The 18,132-nt window shown below is 41.0% G+C and overlaps 1 long non-coding RNA gene across 1 annotated transcript; it reads left to right on the top strand.

Annotated features, from left to right (window-relative positions):
* Window positions 1–11,419: 11,419 nt before the first annotated feature.
* LOC117511745 lies at window positions 11,420–16,432 on the top strand. Its single transcript, XR_004561067.1, has 3 exons — window positions 11,420–11,430; window positions 12,454–12,463; window positions 16,355–16,432. It is a non-coding gene; the product is annotated as an uncharacterized LOC117511745 (long non-coding RNA).
* The last annotated feature ends 1,700 nt before the right edge of the window (window positions 16,433–18,132 follow it).

The following is an 18,132-nucleotide window of genomic DNA, read 5'->3' as shown; positions in this document are numbered from 1 at the left end:
ATGTTCTCCCCCTTTCTGCAGTCCACCATCACCGCCACCGCTGTAACCCACCAAGTGTGAAATGTGATCCAGGGTTACTACCAGAGCTGTGTAAAAAAAAAAAAAAAAGCATGCTATGTATGAAATCATTATGCACACACACATACACATACACACAAGAAGCCTGCAGGTCTCAGCTTGGAGCTTTAACAGAACTGCATTATTATTATTATTATTACTGTTACTGTAGAATAAAGTGCTTTATATCTCTGATAAAGACCAAGATAATTCCTGTAAATTGCATTAAATATGAAATTTGATTTTTTCATGTAGTTTTCTTTTGATCCAGCTAACAAACACCTCAGCACATTGCACAAAAAATTAATAGAAAAAAAAATAATTGCAAGATGAGCAGATGCATTTGTATTTTATTAAAGTGTTAAGTTTGATCTGACATTGTCATGTTTGTTTGAAGGTTTGATGCATTTGTTTTCTGCACACCACATGGATGTGTTGCAGTGTGACGTCATATGTATTTGTAACTTTTTAATGCCTCATGTGATGCATTTTGAGTGGAACGATACTTAAAGCTGCAAAGAACCAGGCCTTGACAGACTATAAATGGGCTGATGTGCATTCGTGTTCTCAGCCTTTAAGGTATCAGTCTGCCAGAAAAGTCTATGTTTGGGAAGGATCCAGGAGTCCAGACCCACCGACGGCTACAACCAACAGCCAAGTCTGCTGAAGTCGAGTGTTATGATGTAAGCCATCAAACCTTCAGAAAAGCAGGGCAATTTCCAGAGATTTCCCAGAATTTTTCATTTTGAAATTGCTGCCAGTAAACGTTCCTGTATCATCATGCAGAAAAACTTTGTTTTTCCTCCCTCTTTTTTTTTTTTTTTATATTTGTGATTGGGAAAATGGTCCCTGCTCCAAAGTGGTCAAATAACAAATAACTAATAACTTCTGTGTACGGCCTGCTGACATGTAAGCACAGGGCCAGACTGAATCCAAAAAACAGCACAACAGCGAGCAGTGCTGCTCGTGCCGAAGAAACTCAACCAAACAACAAGCTCAAACATAGTTTCCACCACAACTGGATCTGAGCACAAAAGAGAAACACTGAGCCGAATCTGATTCCACCATCAAAATTCCACAAACAGCACAATTTTTTTTTTCTTGTAGGAGGATGTGAAGACATTTATCTTTATTTTGCATTTGATTTAAAATGTAGAGTGTATTTTATTTTAAGGGTTGCAATGTTTTAATGAAGATGTTATACAAAAAACAAAAACAAAACACACAATTATACATCTGTTAAGGAAGTGGATATTTTGCCAGATACTGCAAACATGCACCTAACGCTATTTGACCGGATCTCCTCGCTGATTGGCTAGTTTAAATGACGTCATTGAAGAGTTTATTTCAACATGGTGGTGCCTTCGGCATTGAGTGTTGGTGCTAATTTTTCATCTTTTAATGCTGTTTTGGGTACCATAAAGTCATTTGAATTGTAACAGAAAATCACCAACTGGCAAAGGGATTCTATGCCGTTTTGGGTGCCATTGCTAAAAGCAGCTCAAAAATGTTGCACAGCCGTGCCTGAAATTATTGTCACCGTGTAGCAAAAATTATTTCCACCTCCGTGCCCGAAATTATTTCCAACGGCACTTTTCGCCACGCGGTGGAAATAATTTTGGGCACGGCAGAAATAGTTTTTGCAGTCTTTTCTGTGTCTTGGCGGGGATGATAAACAACTTTTTTTTTTTTTATTTGGCCTTAAGTGGCCTCATTTTGTGTAGCTAACATGATAAAACATTCAAAATGTCATGGTAAACCGAAATAATCGCTTAGATTTCTGATTTCCAAAACCTGTAAAGACAGAATAAAAACAAAAATACAGAAACCCACGTCAGCACATGCGTTTATCCTGTTTTTTTCTGTCAGTGTCATGTCTGCAAAACTTTCCATCAGTCCACCCCTGAAAATAGTGAATGGTAAAATATGCCAATTTTCAATAATGAAAATCACTAATATCGAGCTACTATCATGAATGTGAAATAAGGTGATCTTAAACTCCAATCGCTGTTGTGTGGGCCGCTGAAGAGGAGGTACTGCTGGCCCACCACCACCAGATGGCGCCCTGCTTGGAGTGCGGGCTCCAAGCACGAGAGGGCGTCGGAGCCGCTGGGAGTGACAGCTGTCACTTATCAGCACCAGCTGTCACTCATCACCATCACCATAAAGGCCGGACTGCAACTCCACCTCCTCGCCGAGAAATCAGCTACCAATCGAGGTATTCTTCTCTGCAGTGATTATTGTTGTATCTAACATTGTTCTGTGTGCAGCCGTGTTCCTGCGGGCTCTGTCTGAAGCTGGATTGGCGGATAGTGGGAGGGCGACATTCTTCGCCTCTCACTCCATCCAGGGAAGAGACTAACAGGAGCTGCACGGGTGAAATTGTTTCTGGAGGTGGAGGTTCTCCCTCCCGGAGGAACTAATCAAGGGACAATTACTGGGTGTGTCTTCACACACCCACCATTAACTGTTTCTGTTTCTGCCAGCAGTACCTGGTCTGACAGCTGGAGATGGTGGCCACCTGGGCCTCGGGACTTGGCGGCTCCGGTGTTCTTCAGGTCCGCTGGTGATGGAAGCCGTGTGGGATCCGGCTCTTCTTTGGACAGACGTCTTCTATCCTCGAGCCTGCCCACACGTCACCTTGTATACGATTGACTGTACTCCTCTATTGTTTTTGTCTGTATTCCGTTGTGCAATTCACAACATTAAATTGTTACTTTTTGGCTCATCCATTGTCTGTTCATTAACGCCCCCTGTTGTGGGTCCATGTCACTACACCTTCCCAACAATTGCCTTTAAGTGCCCACCCAACCAAGGCCGTTCCGTTCTGTCCGTCGTGTATAAATTTAGATGGCCGGCAAAACGGCGCAACCCGCCATTTTGCCGGTGCCGCATACGGTGACATATCGTCCAGTTCAACTTTGCCGAGGGCACCGCCATGTTGAAATAAACTCTGTGATGACGTCATTTAAACTAGCCAATCGGCAAGGAGATCCGGTCAAATAGCGCAAGGTGCATGTTTGCCGTATCCAGCAAAATATCCACTGCCATCTATAAAACAAGATGTGTGTGTGTGTGTGTGTGTGTGTATGTGGCTGTAACATCTCTCTGGCTGTTTGTCAGATCGGCCTCAGCTTTCAGATATGGCTTGTTCTTGGCATGATGATGTGCATCCTTTATTATGAAACCTTTTGGGATTAATTTTCAAAACCTTCATTTTGAAATCATCATTGCCACAAGGCGGAACGTTCTCGTGCGGCGGCTTTAACAAAGATCGTCGACACGCCAGCTTCGACAAAGATGAGTCACTCTCTGCTGTAAACAGATGCCCTATCTCTAACGCATTCATGGGGGACAGACGGAAGAAATAAATTAAAGAAATAAATAAAACAAACAGTGTTACAGATACGCGAGCCACAGACACATGCGTCATGCTTCATTATCACAAGGCGGAACGTTCTCACGCGCCAGCTTTGACAAAGACAATCAACAAAGCTCCCACTTTTCTGGAGGAATACATACGGACTCTGCACTATGGTTACAAAAAGTAAGTCCCTTCGGCTGCTCCCTTGTTTGCACTCGGGGTCGCCACAGCAAATACAAGGTGGATTTGCATGTTGATTTGGCACAAGTTTTACGCTGGTTGCCCTTCCTGACGCAACTCCATATTACATGGAGAAAAGTGGCAGGGGTGGGGTTTGAACCAGGAACCTTCTACAGTGAAACCAAGTGCACCAACTATACTATTTATGTTACAAGATAACGAAAAAGAAAAAGAAAAACACTGAACCAAGCTTGCTGTATACTCTTCTCTTTCCCCCTCCATCCCTACAGGTGTACCATCTAGTGGCTTTCCATTTCCATTAATGTAGTGTAAATTTCCCACAATGCATGATGATTTTTGGCACAAAAATTAGTGTATGACAATTTACGGTAAAGATGAGAGCAATGGTGGGCACAGAAGGTGCCCGTTTTTTGAGTGATTCACCCAAATGAACTGGTCTGAAAAGAAGGAAAGTGGTTCATACAGGTAGTTTTTGTCTGATCGGGGAAGGATAAGGTGGTTGGGATCAAGAGATCATCCTACAGATTCCCTCACAATAGACATCTGAATCTCATCACTGACAACGATTTGATACGCACCTTGATACACTAACACTGATACCATATATACTGCAATACATGATGATATGATTCACCCCTGTTGCCAATTTGATGTAATTTGATATGTGTTGATTCAATTCCTCACATGTGATATGACGCGATTTAGTGTAATACGATTATGGATGGGTATTGATAAGATTTTATGGATATCGATGCCATCCATTATCGATCCAATTCTTTATCAATTCCCATATCAATACCTCTTGTGAATTTTCTGTGTTCTAAAAGTAGGCTTTACGGGTTTTCTGTGTCAACATTTTATTGAGTCTTAAAGTAAATAAATATGAATTTGGTCACTGGATCCTTGATCTCTGGACAGAAATAAAAATCAATAAAATCTAGTTTATGTCAAAAGCATTTCCTTTCAAATATTACTGGATGCCACTGGATCCTTGATGTACATTGTGGATCCTTAATCTCTGGACAGAAATAGAAATAAACAAAATCTGTAGTTTTTGTCAAAAGCATTTCCTTTCAGATATTAATGGCACAAATTTAACTCACACTGAGCTCTGCGCTGCATGTCAGGATGTAATTCATAAAAAAAATGCAGAACGTCTCAATTTGGGAAAAACACCCCGGGTTTGGTCGGTTGAAGTTTATTGTTTGTATTATAACGTTTGGAAAGAGGTGCCATTTGATTTAAAATGACGATTCACTCTGAAGTTATTAATTCTGACCAAAATCTCTTTGGAACTGTGCACTTAGTCCCACAAAACAGAGGATGATATTATTATTATTATTTCCTTTACCTGATGGACAACTTTGGTTTATGTACCAGTGTCGCAGACCAAACGGTTCCCCTAAAAATCTGTCCCCCGATGACGCGGTTCATGGATTATCACCTCGTTTCTGCTTCAAACTGCCTCCAGTCATTATCTGTCTCAGTAACAGATATCTGAAGCTTTAGTACAACAGTCATTTCCACATAAATTCAGCACTATTTCATCATAAAAGGCGGCGGAAGCGATCCGATCGCCACAGCTACTAGCTGCTAGCTAATGCATTCAATGTGTGTCGGTCATTTCAAAGCGTCACCAAGTATCACCTTGTTTCTGCTTAAAACAGCCTCATTTCTGCTTAACGCTGACTTTAGAATGATTTAATCCATTTGATTGCTTTGGGTGAAGAGACTCCGTCTCAGACGTGCTGCTGTACAGTGTTGTATAAAGTACCGGAAAATCACACTTAAGTAAAAGTACAGATACCCATAAAAAAATGACTTTGGTAGAAGTTCAAGTCACCGACTGAAATGCTACTTGAGTAAAAGTCTTAAAGTATCTAGTATTTATTGTACTTAAGTATGACAAGTAATGTACAGCTAAATGTACTCAAGTATTGAAAGTAAAAATACAAGTAAATGTTAATAATCAAAAACGGACTGATTTTTTTTTTAAATAAAATTTTATCTAGGCTTGTAAATGACTGGTAGTATTAGTCAAAATACTGAAAATTGTGCACATCACACAAAAACACTTCAGAAACAAGGTGTTTCACTAGGTGTTCACAGGAAACAGTTCTTTCTATATGTATTTATTTATTTTCATTGTTACATGGTTTTATCTTTTCTGTTGTTTTGTTTCATTAGGTTCTTATTGTCTCTTTCTCTAAAATTGTATTATAACATTATTAGTCTATTATTATTGACTATTGTTGTCTATTATGTAGACTATTATTGTTGTTGCTCTAATATATGAATAAAAATAAATTTAAAAAGTTACAATTTGACTTTTTACGACAACGAACGCTGAGCCATTAATTATACAGAAAACAAATCAACACAAACATGCTGATGCGAACAGCTTAATGCTAACTTTAACATTGAAAACGCCATAGACATGCTAACACGTTAGCATCAGTCCTGTTTTTAAGTTATAAAATACATCTATCAACTGTTTCAGAAGACCATAACAGGTTGGTTTAACATAAAAATAATTACTCACAGACATATGCTCTTTGGGGTTTTAACGGGGAAAAATTAGGATAAAGCGAAATAAAATCCATGAATCGTAGATCGAAGCACTGCTTCTACCTGTGAATCACTGCTTCGATTGGTTCAAGGTTCAAAGCAAAGCCACGCTGCAGAAAAGTTGATTACTGACCCGCTGCAGGTCAGTAATCAATGTAGAGAAATGATCATTTTCCTGACAAACAACCCCCAAGTGCACAACTGCAAAAAAGCCTATCGGACATGCAGGGGTGGTCCTGGAGGTGGGCCGACCGGGCAGCCGCCTGGGGCGGCATCGCGGGGGGTGGGGGTGCATGAGCGTGCGGAAAAAAAAAAAAAAAAACGGGGTGGGGGGTTGTCCTGACGGGGGGGTCGTGGTTACGTTACGGCAGAGCCCTCCCCCATCTCACCTCTCGCGTTAGGTGAGCAACGCTGCACAGTGCAGAGTTTGTGCAGGGGGAGGGGGGAATCATTCAATGTTTTGACGAGGAGGTGGTCGAAACGGAATAAGACATAATCATGGATAGGAAACGATCAAAGCCATCAGGTTCCCAATTTCTAAAGAAAAAGGAAGAAGAAAAGGAGAAACGAGCAACAGAAAAAGGTATGTATTGATTTATGTATTCCCGCAGCTTCACAATGCTTTAAACAGTAATAGCGAAGCAAAGACTGCAGCGAAACGAGACGAGTCATTGGATAAATGCTGGGCTTTGTCCCGCCCATCGGACGCTCAGCGTGTCTGGGGGTCTATGGGGCAGTGGGCTGGCCTCGGCTGGCCCGGACGCTCAGATTCTGCATGATGATTGGATGATCTGTCTGAGGCTGAATCCCTTTTTGATTGACAGCGAAATGAGCGATTCAGCAATCTTTTGGTGTAAACATCCGTGGGAGCATTTTTTAATTTTCATTCTGTTCTGAGTTGAACCGGAGACTTTCGTAATCCTCTTAGCAGCATTTTCTTTGTTAAAAACGACTAACGACAAATCGAGCTTCTATTTCTGGTGTGTTTTTTTGTAGCTGCTTGTGTTTGGAGACGGACTTCTATCACTCTTTCTGACTGCTATCGCAGTTTCTGTCCCTACCGAGCAGCGGGTGCTGCTGAGCTCCTCCACCGTCACAAAGCACTCACAGGCGGACACACTTCACATTAGCCTCGCGCCAGTCCCAGCTAGCGAGTTAGCTAGGTAGCAAGCTGCACATAATGGCAGACAATTTGAATGTTGTGGACCGGATTTTGGCGAAGCCATTTGATAGTCTTCCTTACGAAGAAGCCGTTGCTGCTGTCATGGCTTCAGCTCCCAATGGTTTGCAGGCCAAAGTTAAAGCAACAGCCCCCAGTGCAATGTTTGTGCATTGCTATGCACACAGACTGAATCTGGTTCTGTCTCAGAGGGCTAAATGCTTATCTGAGTGCAGAATATTTTTTGCATCACTCTCTGGGTTTGCCACATTTTTCTCAAAATCCACAAAGAGGATGTCTTTTCTTGAGTCTGCAGGCTGCTCAAGGTTGCCCAGAAATGCTCCTACTGGATGGAATTTCACATCACAGATAGTGAGCACTGTGGCAAACAGTTATGATGCCTCCTGCTAACTTTTGTCTATAGACTGTTTTCCTCTTACTTCTTTTGCACTTCTTGTTATTTATGACAAATTATTGTGGTTTGCCATTTTTGCCTTTAAAGAGTGTTAACTTCTTCACTTGTTGCTTCCTGTTACTTATGATACACAATAGTGTTTGTTATTTCTTCTTATGTGTACAGTAATGGGTATAGAATTTACCTCACTAGGATTTTTTTGTACATTTTTGTCACTTCATGATATTCTGTAATATACAGATTGTTTAACTTCTTTTGTTATTTATATGGTGCGACTTTAATGGCGGTTTAAGTCTTGTTCATTATGGTGAATGGTACTCTATGATAATGCAACGTGCACTCTGTTGGTAAAACTGAATGACGTGCAAAATTTTGACCATCGGGTGGTGCTGTAGTGCAGTTGTGCTTTCTTAAATACCTGTACTGTACATAGTTGTAATGTGAAGTCACTGAGTCTTTTGTTTTTTTATGTTCAAAAACTTTATTGAAGTAGTTATTTTTTATCTTTGTGTTTGTTATTGCAGTAGACATTAAAACCGGAAATTTGTTCTTGAAAATAGCTGTTGTGAGTTAATTTGTGGGATTGTGGGTGTTGTGGACGAAGTTAGTGTTAGCGGGGGGGGGGTCGCACGCAGGGGGTTTCGCCCGGGGAGTAAATCACTCTAGGACCGCTACTGCGGACATGCCTCGTGACAAATCGGCCTGACTTCGTTGCAGTAACTAGTAATCAGTGATATCTCTGGGTGAAAACACAACTTTTTTCGTGTGTGTGTGTGGTTTTTTTGTAACGAGTAACATCATGGCGCATAGAAAATGTATCTGAGTAGAAGTATGCAATTAAGGTCGGAAATGTAGTGAACTAAAAGTGAAAGTAAGCTGAATTAAAAAAAACCTCAAAGTACAAAGTCTCCCAAAACATACTTAAGTACAGTAGTGAAGTATTTTGACTTTGTTACTATACAACACTGCTGCTGTGGTCCCAAATGACGCATGTGTAGATGCCACAGGCGGACCGATTTTTAGGGGCGGACTGTTTGGTTTGTGACACCGGTTGGTGCTCACGCCAGTGGACTTGCTGCTTCTGAAAATCAGTGAAGCAGAGAACCAGCAAACAGCGGGTCGAAGCGCTGCTTCATTGCTTCAAGCTTCAAGCAGAGCCGCTGCAGTCTGCAATTAGCATAGAGAATAATCATTTTCTCAATAAATACCCTCAAAACAACACCCGCTCTGGTGTCCTGAACCGCCTGTGGTGCATTCAATGGGCCTCAGAAAAAAAATCGATGCAAGCAGGCAACCTGTCAATTGAATCGATGCACACTGAATGAATCGATGCACTCGCACCACGCACATTTGTATTTGCAGATACTGATTCATATTGATTAATCTCCACATGCCTACCACACAAAGATTATAACAATTCTCCCACCAAACCAGAAAGTGTCCCTTAGTGGGGCGGCACAGCAAAACAATTGTTCATTTTGTGATAAAACATGGAATTTGGCACACACATTCTAAATTAACTAATGTTTATTTTCAGATATGGAGCCATCCTGGAGCTGACCTCTAATGAGCTACAGGGGTCAAACTTTTAAAATGCTCCAGTCATGTTGAAAACTGTACCACATTATTTGTCTGATCATAACAATTCCAAAAAAGGTATAGTTTGGACTATCTATGACTGAATTCCATGGAGTTATGGGATTAAAACAGCAAAAATGGTGACAAAGGTCAGTTTCAGTTTGTACAGGGGTCAAAAATTGAAGTTGCTCCAAGTTGATCCTCGGTTCAAACCCCAGCCTGACTTGAAAATCACTAAGGGCCCTTGGGCAAGGTCCTTAAGCCCCTAGTTGCTCCCGGTGTTTAGTGAGTACTTTGTATGGCAGCACCCTCACATCAGGGTGAATATGAGGCATTATTGTAAAGCGCTTTGAGCGTCTGATGCAGATGGACAAGCGCTATTTAAATGCAGTCCATTTATTTAAGACGTCCCTGTTGCACTGAAAATAGTGCAGCGGATAAGAAAATATTTAGAGGGGAATCCTGCAAATGGTGATAAAAGCATCAAAATTGGCAGAAATACTCCTCAGACAATCCTGTTTTGAAAAAACCGATTGGCCACTTGAATTTTCAATTGGTGGTCAGGTAGGGGTCAATTGAAGAATTACACAGAGGTCAAAATTAAAAAATGCTCCAATCATATAGAAAAATAGTCCACATTATTTGCCTGATCTTAAAGATTCCAAAAGGGTATAGTTTGGACAATCTGTGACTGAATTCTATGGAATGCGGGATAAAAACAGCAAGAATGGTGACAAAGGTCAATATCAGTTTGTACAGGGGTCAAAAGTTAAAGTTGCTCCAATTTTGGTAAAAAGTGATGCAAATTACTAGTTGAGTTAACGCGGTTTTAAAAAAGAATAGTTTGGAACATGTATCATCCTTATTTATCACGTTACAGGGTAACATATGTCACATGTCATAGCATCCAATAGGATTCTATGACATGTGACATTCTAGACCTTGTTTGACCTTTACTTTGGAGACCAATCATTCAACACTGTCAACACTATTCCATTTATTAATCGTATTAGCTCAACCAATAATTTGCATCACTTTTTACCAAAATTGTAGCAACTTTAACTTTTGACCCCTGTACAAAATGACACTGACCTTTGTCACCATTCTTGTTGTTTTTATCCCGTAATGCCATAGAATTCAGTCACACATAGTCCAAACTATACCTTTTTGGAAGCTTTATGATCAGGCAAATAATGTGGACTATTTTTCAATATGATTGGAGCATCTTTTAATTTTGACCTCTGTGTAATTCTTCAATTGACCCCATGACCACCGATTGAAAAGTCAAGTGGCCAATCGGTTTTTTGAAAAGAGGGTTGAGGAGTATTTCTGACGAATTTGATGCTTTTATCACCATTTTCTGGATTGTTTCACTTATCTGCTGCACTAAAATTTAGAAGAGGAGCCAAAGACTTGGTTTGATGATTGCCATGTCCTACATGCCAAAGCTCGCTCTGATGACTTCAGTACCAAGAATACAAAAGCTGAAGACCAACTGCAATGTCTGTTGCATGTACTTACTGATCACAGAAAACAGTTCCTTGACGCAAAAAAAAAAAAAAAAACTACTTTAACTAAATGCTAACCTTAACCACAAACAACTAGCTGTAACTCCACCAGCCAAACTTCAGTTCACCTGAGTCACCCCTACATGTTCTTGGAATTTACTAAAATTGGCACTTTTTAATTTTTTAAATTTTTTTTTATTTTTGACTATACAGTTGTGAACCACTCAAATATCTCCAGTCTTTGGGGATGTCGTTATCATGTTGTGGCTAGTCTAATTAGCATTCTCACACCCCAGAAAAAAAATAATTATTTGAAGCCAATGTATTTATACTAAGTAATCTGACATGTGACTGCAAACAATGTGTAGAATAAAAAAAAAAAAAAAAAACTTTCCTAATCCAACAGAAGGGGACGTCTTAAAATGATATGTGGTGACCTCGCTAGCTGATGTAAGTATAATTGCTTATTACTTCACGTTAATGCAGATTTGTGGGTCAAAGTTCAGAAATGAACAGGATGTGAACCACATTTTCCTCTGACTCATTTTTTTTTACTGATTACATTAAAATAAAATTTTCTGTAGTTTTGTATTTTGAGACATTTAGCGATGGGGGGGTGGGGGGTTGTTGTCATGGTGTCAAACTCCAGCCCCTCGTCCGCCTTTTGGGGTGAAATATGGTGTGGACTTTGTGTTCCCAGTGGCCGCTACAGAAGGCACAACAGGAACCCTGAATGCGAGATGGCTAATGGGGCTCTGGCGAAACAAGAAGTCCTCAACGGCAGATGAGGAAGAGGAGGTGATGGTTTGTAACCCATAAGCTGTGAAGGCTGTAGCAGGTCCTCAGACCCTGATCGTCTGGCATTTCCCAGCCATCGGATCAGGCTAAGGATCTGTCAAGGACCATGTGTTCATCGGCGTACAATGACATTCCCATGTTAAACAAACCCACACACAGGCATCTCTGGATCGACCCTCAGTGTAGATATCCTGTCTGGGAATAGCTCAAGAATTGATCTTTCTCATGTCAACACACTTTCCAGTGAAATAAACTAAAAGATACTTCAGATAAAGCTGCAGTGGTCATGACTTGGGGATGCTCGACATCATCCAGCTAACTTCCAGAGGAAGATTTTCTCCTGCAGAGGGCACCTCGATTAAACCATCGTGGCCACCAAAGAATGAACTGTCACTCCAACAAACAGAACACTTTTCTGTTAGCTTCTACAAAAAGAACCAGAGTTCCTCCTAAATGGACAAATGGACCTGTCTCGTGCAAGACGGGACGGGAAAAGTATTCTCACTTTCAGGAGCCACGTACTCGACTGCTGCCTAAAGACCAGGAAAACCGTTCAAATGTTTCCTCCACCCCAGACTCTGAGCTAGTTCCCTTTAATCTCACACTAGTTGAGATCTCAAGAGTCTGTCACCTTTCCTGTCACGCTCGGCTACCTGCAGCCCATTGGCCGGCAGCAGATTTATTTCTCCCTGTCAGGACCAATAGCGTGGTGATGTGGCTCAGCCCACTGTTTAGTTACAGTGACAAACATGCTGATTAGAGAGGCCCTGATGATGGATGGCTCCTTGCCGAAGAGCAGCACAAGTTTTTAGCGGGTCATAATGCGCCTGACACTGCACAGCCCCTCTCGCTCTCTTTCTTTCTGCCCTCTCCTGGTGGAGAAACCTCCTCCCCCGCGGGTCACTTTCAAAAGGTCAGGAGTTAACGGGCCAGGCTTTGCGTATTGCTGCCAAATCAAAATGACCCTGTTTGGAGTCATATTTGTAGACACTCCATCATCATCATGGCCGGTGCGACACCTCTATTCCCTTCTTCCCTGTGGCCTTTTCTCCTGTGACCACGAGCTCCCGCACGGGTAAATAGCGGGGGTACGCAACCCTGTTGGCTTATTTAAACCGCTGAGCCTTGTTGCTCACTTTTTGCAGTAGAAATCATCAATAGCACAACGCACGCACACACCGGCAACCTCACAGGCTTTCTCCTTACATTGTATTGAATTTACTTCTGCCAAATGGATGGGGCACGCAGCTGGCAGACTGTGTCGAGGAGGGCCTGGTATCGAGTCATGCTTCACAGGCTCTTCTATCTGAGAATATCGGTCTACCGCCGAATCCATTTTGAGGTCTGCAGCATTTAGATATCTGACGCAAGCTCGCGACACTAAAACCTCTTGGAGAACATTTCAGCCGACCTTGACTTTGAAGCCAACTTTCTTTCACTCACTGATACCTGGCAGAAACGTCAGCTCGTATATTTTGTGAAATGTACACAGCAATAGTATTAGCATGTTAATACATTAGGCAAGGTATTGATTTTGAAAGATTCCTTCACTATGCGTTGAGAAGTTTTGGAAGCCTTTTGTTTTGCGGCAGTGTCGTATTCTGGAAATTAACTGGATTATTTGTATTGCTCAGTTGTCATTTGTTTTGCACTTTGGGAAATAAAGATCAAGGATAAAGTGATGTCTCCACTTTCATAAATTGTCAAGTTCTAAAATGATGATGGTCTTTCACCATCTGGCTCAAAAAAAATGCCTCGCTTAACACGACACCACTCGTTGAGGCAATCCCTCGATAGCGGGGAAGATCCTCTCTTGATCGATTTCTGAACGGGGTGATGGATGCAGAGAAAATCTACATCCAGGGTCAATCTAGAGACACCTGTGTGTGGGTTCATTTAACCCCTCATTTTGAGGGGTTCGATTTTGACACCCACGACACCAAGACATTGTCACTGGAACAGTGAAGCAAGACCACCACAACCTTGTCTCAAGCCAACAAACCATCAGAAACAATTACCATTCATTCTCAGAGTGTCAATACAACATGTGATGAATATGTTATGATGCCAGTATTGCATATTACAACCTGTAAAGGAGTTGCAGCAGCCTGCATGCCATGGGGAAAAGAGCGACACGATCTCCTGTAAATATAGGAAGAAATACTAATTCCTATACAGGCCCCAAGCTGATTGATGGCAGTGATTATACTCACATTCTTTAATGCCAAGTTTAAGAGAGTCTACAACTCCGCCTGAACAGGATTCCAGCCCATCATAGGCTCCCCAGCCAAGACTGGTACCCGTTTGGAACTGGATTGACTGAGACAATACAGATGAAGTGTCCAAGTACACAGACAGGTAGTGTGTGCAGGAATCAAGCTCCGGTGTTTCTGCCGTACAATTTTTCCCACGTCACTTAGAAAACAGCGCTTGGAACTTGAGGTAGGTGGATGATGAAAGAAGCAAAACACCTTCGCAATTTACGTCGATATTTTGATGAATTTCTTCATTTACAGCTATTGTCAGTTATTTAATCAATGCTATTATTATAGGCAATATTATGAGTAACCGATAAAGAAATGTTCCACTTCTTTTTGAATTCAGTAAGGAACATACAAACATTCGTCACTTACAAAATCCAAATTTCATTCGTAAATATTCTGTGAGGGCAGTCATCTGCTCACTAAACACTTGCATTTTTGTTGAGTCCATGATTAACCAGTGTTAACAATTAAAATAGATCGAGTTTACTTCTGCCCTGGTGCCAGTTGACAGGCAGAGATGCAGACAACAGCAAATAAATAGATCTACGCATGCGTAAAATTCCGAGCTGTTTTCTAAGCGAGGCGGAAAGAATTGTACGTGACACCAGTCTACATACTGGTAGCTTACGTTTATATAAATCTAGGGCATGTTAAGTATGATGAAATCTTCATGAAATGTGGAAAATGATTATGAACAGGATGTCTGCCTTCATGTGATCTTGACTGTGTCTTGTCAGCTTCTGGTGGGCTTCCTGCATTCCTGACATCGTCAGGCTGTGTTTGTATTTTTATGCAGATCAATAAAACAATACAATTTTGGGAAGTGTATAGCCAAACATGAAATTACATGTGGGCATTGTCACATTTATGGGTGGCCATCTTGGATTTTTGAGCACGAATGACCACATATAAATTTTTGTAATGAGAACCATGGGGTTCCTTGGCCCTGAAAATGAGTATTTAGCCAAAGTAATCAAGATTCCAGGTCATCTAGAGGCTGATTTTAAAAAACATAAACTTTAAGGTGCCATTTTTACAAATCCAAGATGGCCACCATAGGTGCTTCTGGGATTATCCATTTTCTGATTGGCTATCATATGATATGCACTTTTCAAAAAGATATAGATTTGCAAATCTCCAAACCTTGTATCTGAACATAGTATACCTGACTAACAATGTCTTTCTGGTTTGTAGCCATTTAATTTCATCACGCATAGAATACTCATGTCATAGAACGATTGACAGGCCATTGACAGGATGCACCATTACTTCAGAACCTGTCAACATGGCAGAATATTTTTAACATGGCCTACAATGACCCTTCACAATACAATGAGACATGGTGACCAATGTCATCAAGTTATTGGCAGCACTCAACAAGTCTTAGAGCAGCCTATGGTTTGGCACATGTGACATTATGAACATCATGAAGGTGGAAATCCTGTTACACAGCACATACTCTGAGTGCAGAAGCACGGTGGATTAGTGGTTAGCACTGTTGCCTCACACCAAGAAGGTCATGGGTAATGGCCTTCTTGGTGTGAATCTGTGAATCTAATGGCAGATGGGACAAAGGATAAAATCCTTTGTCCCATCTGCCATTAGATTCCTTAATAGGATGTAGGTGAACTTGTTGGGAACAATATACTGCACTTTATTAGTGATGACTATGTATGTATTTATCTATGTATTGATCTGTATTATCACATGCCATGTGAGATTTTATTGTCTGATTTTGAACTTTTGCTGCAAACCAAATTGCCCTCCTTGGGACATTAAAGATTTTCAATCAATGGGTTTTATTCCCACCTGTGGCCTTTCTGTGTGGAGTTTGCATGTTCTTCCTGTGTTTGTGTGGGTTGGTGGATTGGAAACTTTAAATTGTCCGTAGGTGTGAGTGTGTTTGTTTGTCTATATGTGGCCCTGCAACAGACTGGCGTTCTGTTCAGGGTGAACCCCGCCTCACACCCTATGACTGCTGGGATAGGCTACTGCCCCCCATGACCCTGAACTGGAATAAGCAGTTGAAAATGATTGAGTGAGTATTCTGAGTGCAAACTAAATAAAGGGGTTGTATTTAGTCTTCTTTAATCTTGAGTGATTTTTGGGCATAACACGATTTAAAATAATCAGACTGTCATTCCCTTAGAGAGCCGGGTGTGCAGGCTAGAATCTGGCACAGTGACTTTTCAATGGCAGATTGAGGTGAGAGGTTTTCTGGCAAGGAAACAGTTCTCCGTACAACACCTCAAAGTCTTTCCATTAGTTTTTACTTTTATTTCATTTTAAATGTTTGGTTTCAATGTAGTTTGAAGTGTAGTGCAGCAGGTAATTGTGACAACCATTTAGTTGATGATACAAGCACCAAATTTGGCATTAATACTTCGGAGGTCTTTCTTCAAAAAAAGTCATTAGCCACATGAAATTAGAATTTTTGGTGAGAATAATTTTGAAGTCATTGTTTCATCTGTTCAACAGTCCATTCTGGAAGTTTCCAGGCTTCATGCTCTGATATGGGAGCAAAGAACAGAGATTCTCTCTATGTGCTACTCCGACCTAGTTTAGCCTGCAAGCCAATGTGGCTTACTGCGGTGTGGCCATTGCCCTGCCCAAGCAACTACTTGCACCCATCGGTAAGAGTTGGATAAGCAGTGAGGACTAGAGTTCATCCAAAGGAAACGGCTGACTTTAAAAGCAAAGGTACTACTACCTCTACTGCTAAACCCTGACACCCCAAACACTATCATGTTCTACAGCACGCATGTACACTGATTAAAAACAATTCATTTAAAGAGCATGAAAATATTGGCTGAAGTTATTTTCAAATCCCCCCTAGTCCACAGTACAATATTTAACAGGTACAACATTGAAAGAAACTGAGAACGTGCAAATATATGATGAAAATGCATATTTGCAGATGCCATATTTTAAACAGTGGCTGCCATCTTGGAAACTGAAGTGGCTAATGACTTTTTTGTTGCAAAAAGTAGACCAAGATATACCATTGTGCCAAATTTGGTGCTTGTGTAACAAAATGAAAGATTCTTATGATAAATGCATTTGTCCACTAAAAGCAGATTGTGCACACATCAGGAACCTACTTATCTCAATAATGCACCAGATACATACCAGAAAAGCTTTATGCGGGATTTTAGACCCATTTTGTTGCATTTTATGGCACAATCACTTTCTGTTGTTTCATGATAGTCAGTGCACCAACATTGCATCTGACCACAACTCGTATTAAGACCAACACACCTATGGTGTTACGTTTCGCAATGTCAAAGTTGAACCCAAAATGCAGGCAGCGACCAAAGTTGGAGGTGAGGTGAAAACACACGGTGGTTTATTCATCCCAAACAGGTGAAAAACAGTCAAAAATCGATTTGACAGCAGCGGGGGATCAAGAGTCCAAAATATAACACAAAAGTAAATTAAACACGAATGGAAGGGGTGAACAAAACACTGAAACTAAACACAGCAGTAGCAGGAGGTACAAAGAACTCAAAATACTCACACACGGAAAAAAAATCACAGCAATGACCAAACACAAAACCAACATGAAGGAACCAGCAAGCGAACAATGACACAGGTGCTACTTAAATACTAACTTAACTGATGAGAAAAAAATGGAGGACAGGTGTGTGATGGGGTCAAAGGTCAAGAACCAACCAAAAGGTGAAATTAACTTAGACAGACATCTAAGGGTAAGTGGAAATTAATCCTAACAACAAAGATTAAAAATAAAAAAATCCCACAACAGAGTAAGTAACAAAATGTAAACCCAAGTACACAAAAGTAAAAACAACCATGAAACTCAAAGGTGCAAAAACTGTAACATAAGGGACAAACACATAACTAACACATGAAAAGAGGCCCTCAATAATGACACTACAGAATGGAGCCAAACCATGACTAAAAACTAAATCCAGGAACACAAGTACAAAAATCAATGTGGAACTCAACAGTAAACAAAACACAAGATAAACTCAATACATATTGAACACTGAAGAGCAAGAAGACACAAAGACGAGACGTGAGGAACATAACACAGAGGACTGATTACATAAACAAAGAACAGACTGACCACAGACACACGCAGACACGGACAAACTGACAGGGGAGAAACACACACACACTGAATACGAAAGGAGCACAGACAGAAGACAATAAACACACACGAACGCAGACACAGAACCGGACAGGGAACCGGACCCAAC

This window comes from Thalassophryne amazonica, chromosome 6 (genome assembly GCF_902500255.1).
Source record: "Thalassophryne amazonica chromosome 6, fThaAma1.1, whole genome shotgun sequence".
Lineage (NCBI taxonomy): Eukaryota > Metazoa > Chordata > Actinopteri > Batrachoidiformes > Batrachoididae > Thalassophryne > Thalassophryne amazonica.
The sequence above is the reverse complement of the archived record's forward strand: the minus strand, read 5'-3'. Positions and strand labels throughout refer to the sequence as shown.